Here is a 7,317-nt window from a genome sequence, read left to right on the forward strand (position 1 = left end):
AAAACCAGGTTAGTCTCTTGGCATCTTTTCAGAACTAGTGTCAGGTGATCAAGACAGGAGCTAAATGAGTCTCCATATACTGAGAAGTCATCCATGAAGACTTCCAAAAATTTTTCCACCATATCAGAGAAAATAGAGAGCATGCATCTCTGAAAGGTTGTAGGTGCATTACACAGCCCAAATGGCATCCTTCTATAGACAAATACTCCAGATAGACATGTAAATGCAGTTTTCTCTTGATCTTGGGGATCTACTGCAATTTGGTTGTACCCTGAATAGCCATCCAAAAAGCAGTAATAATCATGACCTGCTAGTCTCTCTAGCATCTGGTCTATGAATGGTAAAGGAAAATGATCCTTTCTGGTGGCTGTATTGAGCCTTCTATAGTCAATACACATGCGCCACCCTGTAACTGTTCTTGTAGGAACCAGTTCATTTTTTTCATTATGAACCACTGTCATGCCTCCCTTTTTGGGGACAACTTGGACAGGGCTTACCCAGGGGCTATCAGAAATAGGATAAATAATCCCAGCCTCCAGTAACTTGGTGACCTCTTTTTGCACCACTTCCTTCATGGCTGGATTTAGCTGCCTTTGTGGTTGAACCACTGGCTTAGCATCATCCTCCAATAAGATCTTGTGCATGCATCTAGCTGGGCTTATGCCCTTAAGGTCACTTATGGACCACCCAAGAGCTGTCTTGTGTGTCCTTAGCACTTGAAGTAGTGCTTCCTCTTCCTGTGGATTCAAAGCAGAGCTTATGATCACTGGAAAAGTGTCACCTTCTCCCAGAAATGCATATTTCAGGGATGGTGGTAATGGTTTGAGCTCTGGTTTAGGAGGTTTTTCCTCTTCCTGAGGAAGTTTCAGGGGCTCTTTCAATTCCTCTGAATCCTCTAGATCAGGCTGAACATCTTTAAAGATGTCTTCCAGCTCTGATTCGAGACTCTCAGCCATGTTGATCTCCTCTACTAAAGAGTCAATTAGATCAACTTTCATGCAGTCTTTTGGTGTGTCTGGATGCTGCATGGCTTTGACAGCATTCAACTTAAACTCATCCTCATTGACTCTCAGGGTTACTTCCCCATTTTGGACATCAATGAGAGTTCGTCCAGTTGCTAGGAAAGGTCTTCCTAGAATGAGAGTAGCACTCTTGTGCTCCTCCATTTCCAGCACTACAAAGTCAGTGGGGAAGGAGAATGGCCCAACCCTGACAATCATGTCTTCAATCACGCCTGATGGGTATTTAATGGAGCCATCAGCAAGTTGGACACATATCCGAGTTGGTTTGACTTCTTCAGTTAAACCAAGCTTTCTGATAGTGGATGCAGGTATTAGATGGATACTTGCCCCAAGATCACATAAAGCTGTCTTGGTGCAATTACCCTTTAATGTGCATGGTATCATGAAGCTCCCGGGATCTTTAAGCTTTTCTGGGAAGCTTTTCAGAATGACTGCACTGCATTCTTCAGTGAGGAGAACTCTTTCAGTTTCTCTCCAATCCTTCTTATGACTCAAGATCTCTTTCATGAACTTGACATAAGAAGGTATTTGCTCAAGTGCCTCTGCAAATGAAATCTTTATTTCAAGAGTCCTGAGATAGTCTGCAAAGCGAGCAAATTGCTTATCCTGCTCCTCTTGGCGGAGTTTTTGAGGATAAGGTATCTTGGCTTTGTATTCCTCAACCTTGGTTGCTGCAGGTTTATTTCCTACAGAGGTGGTTAGGGAAGCCTTTTTAGAGGGGTTGTTATCAGCACTTGTGTGTGTCTGATCCCTCACTGGCGTTTGAATGCTAGGGGTGGAAGCTGGAATGGAGTTGGACGGCAACTCTTTACCTGTTCCTGGCATTTGAACGCCAGAACTGAGCTTCCTTTGGGCGTTTAACGCCAACTCCTTGCTTGTTTGTGGCATTTGAACGCCAGAACTGAGCATGGGTTGGGCGTTTAACGCCAGCTTTCCATCCTTTTCTGGCGTTTGAGTACCAGAATCATTCCTCTCTGAGCTCTTACTATCCTCAGAGGGATTTTGGATGATATTTTGCTCATCCTCTGTCAGTTGTTCTTTCCTTGGCTTTCTGCTGTTCTGAAGCGAGGTATTAATGTTTTCCCACTTCTTAATTGAACTGCCTGGCACTCTTCTGTTATCTGCTGTTTTGTCTGATTCAATTGTGCCTCCATATTTTTATTAGCATTTTTAGTATCTTGTAGCATCTCCTTGAATTCTGCTAGCTGTTTTGTTAGAAAGCACAATTGTTGATTGAGTTCAGCAACTTGTTCTGGAGGACCAAGTTCAGTAGACACTGCTTTGGCTTCTTCTTTTATGGAGGAACCATTACTTATGTACATATGCTGGTTTCTGGCAACTATATCAATAAGCTCTTGAGCCTCTTCAATAGTTTTCCTCATGTGTATAGATCCACCAGCTGAGTGGTCTAGGGACATTTGAGCACCTTCTGTAAGCCCATAGTAGAAGATGTCTAATTGCACCCACTCTGAAAACATTTCAGAGGGGAATTTCCTTAGCATCCATCTGTACCTCTCCCAGGCATTATAAAGGGATTCATCATCCTCTTGTTTAAAGCCTTGGATGTCCAGCCTTAGTTGTGTCATCCTTTTTGGAGGGAAATATTGATTCAGGAATTTGTCTGATAACTGTTTCCATGTCCTTATGCTTGCTGTGGGTTAGTTATTTAACCACCTTTTAGCTTGATCTTTTACAGCAAACGAAAACAGTAACAGTCTATATACATCCTGATCTACCTCCTTGTCACGTACTGTGTCAGCAATTTGCAAGAATTGTGCCAGAAACTCAGTAGGTTCTTCCTGTGGAAGACCGAAATACTGGCAGTTTTGCTGCACCATGACAATGAGCTGAGGATTTAGCTCAAAACTGCCTGCTTTGATGGAGGGTATACAGATACTACTCACATATGCAGCATTAATGACCCCAGAGTCCTTCTGGACTGTTCATTTCCACTTAGATCCATGATGGAGAAAGGGAGATGATGTGAATTGCAAGTAAAATATATTTTTATGTTTTTTTGTTTTATTTAATTAAAAATAACCGAAAAAAAAGAAATAAAATAAAGTAAAGTAATTAGAAAATAAAATATAGATTTCGAAAATTAAAAGAAAAAGAAAATAAAAAGAAATTTGAATGTTGAATTGACTAATTAATTGAAAAGATTTGAAAAATTTTTTAATATGATTTTTGAATAAGATTTTGAATTTTGAAAAGATTTGATTTTTAAAATAAAAATCTTAATTTTTAAAGGTAATTTTTGAAAAATCAATTAAAATAAAGGAAAAAGATATTTTTGAATTCAAAGAGGAAAGATAAAAATAATAAAAAGACACAAAACTTAAAATTTTTAGATCCAATGCTCCTTATTTTCAAAAATTTTGGAGGGAAAACACCAAGGAATACCAAACTTAAAAATTTTAAGATCAAAATACAGAGAAGACTCAAGAACACCTTGAAGACTCACAAGAACAACAAGAACAAAATTCAAAGATTCAAGAGCATAAAAAGAACACCAAACTTGAAACTTTTAGAAAACTAAAAATAACTTTTTGAAAATTAAAGATAAATAACAAGAGAACACCAAACTTAAAAGTTTGACACAAGATTTAATCAAAGAAAAATTATTTTTGAAAAAGTTTTAAAAGAAAAATTCCCAATTACCAGGAACATAAACACAACGCTCTAGCCAATTGAGTTATAAATTTAAAGTGTTTTAATAAGGTATTTAATGTATAAATTTTTTTTTAAAAACTAATATTTTGAAAAAGCACAAGAAAAACAAGAAAAATCACAAAACAAGAAAAACTAAAGATCAAACAAGGAAAATAAACAAGAACAACTTGAAGATTAAGAAAGAACAGTGAACATAAATTCGAAAATTTAAAAGAAAAATAAAAGCATGCAATTGACACCAAACTTAAAATATGAAACTAAACTCAAACAGGAAAACTCAATTATTAGTTTGTAAAAATTTTCGAAAAAAAATTAAAAAGAGAAAATAAGAATTTAAAAAAAATTCAACCAAAAACAATGATAGAAGACTCTAAATCAAAAAGAAAAATTTTTCCTAATCTAAGCAACAAAATAAACCGTCAGTTGTCCAAACTCAAAGAATCCCCGGCAACGACACCAAAAACTTGGTGCACGAAATGTGAATCACACTTTTCACAACTCGTACCACTAACCAGCAAGTGCACTGGGTCGTCCAAGTAATACCTTACGTGAGTAAGGGTCGAATCCAACGGAGATTGTTGGCTTGAAGCAATCTATGGTTATCTTGTAATGCTTAGTCAGGATATCAATTATAATTATCAGTTTGAATTGCGAAGAATAAAAGAGCATGAAATAAATACTTGTTATGCAGTAATGGAGAATATGTTGGAGTTTTGGAGATGCTTTATCTTCTGAATCTCTGCTTTCCTACTGTCATCTTCTTCACGCACGCAAGTTTCCTCCTATGGCAAGCTGTGTGCTGGTGGATCACTGTTGTCAATGGCTACCATCCGTCCTCTCAGTGAAAATGGTTCAAATGCGCTGTCACCGCATGGCTAATCATCTGTCGGTTCTCACTCATGCTGGAATAGGATCTATTGATCCTTTTGCGTCTGTCACTACGCCCAACCCTTGTGAGTTTGAAGCTTGTCACAGTTATTCAATCCCTAAATCCTACTCGGAATACCACAGACAAGGTTTAGACTTTCCGGATTCTCAAGAATGCTGCCAATGGATTCTAGCTTATACCACGAAGATTCTGATTAAGGAATCCAATAGATGCTCATTCAATCGAAGGTAGCACGGAGGTGGTTGTCAGGCACACGTTCATAGGTTAAGAATGGTGATGAGTGTCATGGATCATCACATTCATCATATTAAAGTGCGAATGAACATCTTAGATAGAAACAAGCGTGTTTCAATAGAAAACAGAAATAATTGCATTAATTCATCGAGACACAGCAGAGCTCCTCACCCCCAACAATGGAGTTTAGAGACTCATGCTGTCAAAGAGTACAAAGTTCAGATCTAAAATGTCATGAGGTCTCGAATAAATCTCTAAAAGTTGTTTAAATACTAAACTAGTAACCTAGGTTTACAGAGAATGAGTAAACTAAGATAGATAGTGTAGAAATCCACTTCTGGGGCCCACTTGGTGTGTGCTGGGGCTGAGACTTGAGCTTTACACATGCCTAGGCTGTTTCTAGAGTTAAACGCCAGGTTGTAACCTGTTTCTGGCGTTTAACGCCAGAATGCAACATGGAACTGGCGTTGAACGCCAGTTTACATCATTTATCCTTGAGCAAAGTATGGACTATTATATATTTCTGGAAAGCCCTGGATGTCTACTTTTCAACGCAATTGAGAGTGCACCATTTGGACTTCTGTAGCTCCAGAAAATCCATTTCGAGTGCAGGGAGGTCAGAATCCAACAACATCTGCAGTCCTTTTTCAGCCTGAATCAGATTTTTGCTCAGCTCCCTCAATTTCAGCCAGAAAATACCTGAAATCACAGAAAAACACACAAACTCATAGTAAAGTCCTGAAATATGAATTTTGCCTATAAACTAATAAAAATATACTAAAAATTAACTAAAACATACTAAAAACTACATGAAATTACCCCCAAAAAGCGTATAAAATATTCGCTCATCACTTTTTTACTCAGTTGGCTCACTTGTGCCTCCAAATTTCTAATGGAGGACCTTGTTTCATTCATGAAACTTAGAGTGGCCTTAGATAGATCAGAGGCTATATTTGCTAAGCTAGATGGATTCTGCTTAGAATTCTCTGTCTGTTGCTAAGTGAATGATGGAAAAGGCTTGCTATTGCTAAACCTGTTTCTTCCACCATTATTAAAGCCTTGTTGAGGCTTTTGTTGATCCTTCCATGAGAAATTTGGATGATTTCTCTATGAGGGATTATAGGTGTTTCCATAGGGTTCACCATGTAATTCACCTCTGCTATTGCAGGGTTCTCAGGATCATAAGTTTCTTCTTCAGAAGATGCTTCTTTAGTACTGTTGGATGCAGCTTGTAATCCATTCAGACTCTGAGAAATCATATTGACTTGCTGAGTTAATATTTTATTCTGAGCTAATATGGCATTCAGAGTATCAATTTCAAGAACTCCCTTCATCTGAGGCGTCCCATTACTCACAAGATTCCTTTCAGAAGTGTACATGAACTGGTTATTTGCAACCATGTCAATGAGTTCCTGAGTTTCTGCAGGCATTTTCTTTAGGTGAATGGATCCACCTGTAGAATGGTCCAATGACATCTTTGATAATTCAGACAGACCATCATAGAATATATCCAGGATGGTCCATTCTGAAAGCATGTCAGAAGGACACTTTTTGGTCAGCTACTTGTATCTCTCCCAAGCTTCATAGAGGGATTCACCTTCTTTCTGTTTGAAGGTTTGAACATCCACTCTAAGTTTGCTAAGCTTTTGAGGAGGAAAGAACTTGGCTAAGAAATCCGTGACCAGCTTATCCCAAGAGTTCAGGCTATCTTTAGGTTGAGAGTCCAACCATATTCTAGCTCTGTCTCTTACAGCAAACGGGAAAAACATGAGCCTGTAGACCTAGGGATCAACCCCATTGGTCTTAACAGTGTCACAGATCTACAAGAATTCAGTTAAGAACTGAAAAGGATCTTCTGATGGAAGTCCATGAAACTTGCAATTCTGTTATATCAGAGAAACTAATTGAGGCTTTAGCTCAAAATTGTTTGCTCCAATGGCAGGGATTGAGATGCTTCTTCCATGTAAGTTGGAATTTGGTGCAGTAAAGTCACCAAGCATCTTCCTTACATCTCCACCATTATTATTATTTTCGGCCATGTCTCCTTCTTTTTCAAAATTTTTTGTCAGATTTTCTCCAGAGAGTTGTGCTTTAGCTTCCCTTAGCTTCCTCTTCAGAGTCCTTTCAGGTTCAGGATCGGCTTTAACAAGAATGTTCTTATCCTTGTTCCTGCTCATATGAAAAAGAAGAGAACAGAAAAAAATATGGAATTCTCTATGTCACAGTATAGAGATTCTTTATATGAGTATAAGAAGAGAAGGATGGATGAAAGAAAAGATAAGAATTCGAACACAGAGGAGAATAGTTGGTTCGAATTTTTGAGTAGAAGACAAGTGTTAGTAAATAAATAAATAATTATAAGGAGATAGAGATGGAAGAATTCGAAAATAAAATAAAATAAAAATATTTTTGTTTTTAATTTAAAATTAAAGTTAAAATTCGAAAATTTTGAAAAAGACAAATGAAATTAAAAAAAATTTAAAACAATTAGTTAATTAA

At 37.5% G+C, this 7,317-nt stretch overlaps 1 non-coding gene across 1 annotated transcript; it reads left to right on the plus strand.

Moving 5' to 3' along the window:
• The first annotated feature begins 6,347 nt into the window (after positions 1-6,347).
• On the plus strand, positions 6,348-6,455 carry LOC112768807 (small nucleolar RNA R71). Its single transcript, XR_003186194.1, has one exon. It is a non-coding gene; the product is annotated as a small nucleolar RNA R71 (small nucleolar RNA).
• The last annotated feature ends 862 nt before the right edge of the window (positions 6,456-7,317 follow it).

This window comes from Arachis hypogaea, chromosome 17 (assembly GCF_003086295.3).
Source record: "Arachis hypogaea cultivar Tifrunner chromosome 17, arahy.Tifrunner.gnm2.J5K5, whole genome shotgun sequence".
In the NCBI taxonomy this organism is placed as follows: domain Eukaryota; kingdom Viridiplantae; phylum Streptophyta; class Magnoliopsida; order Fabales; family Fabaceae; genus Arachis; species Arachis hypogaea.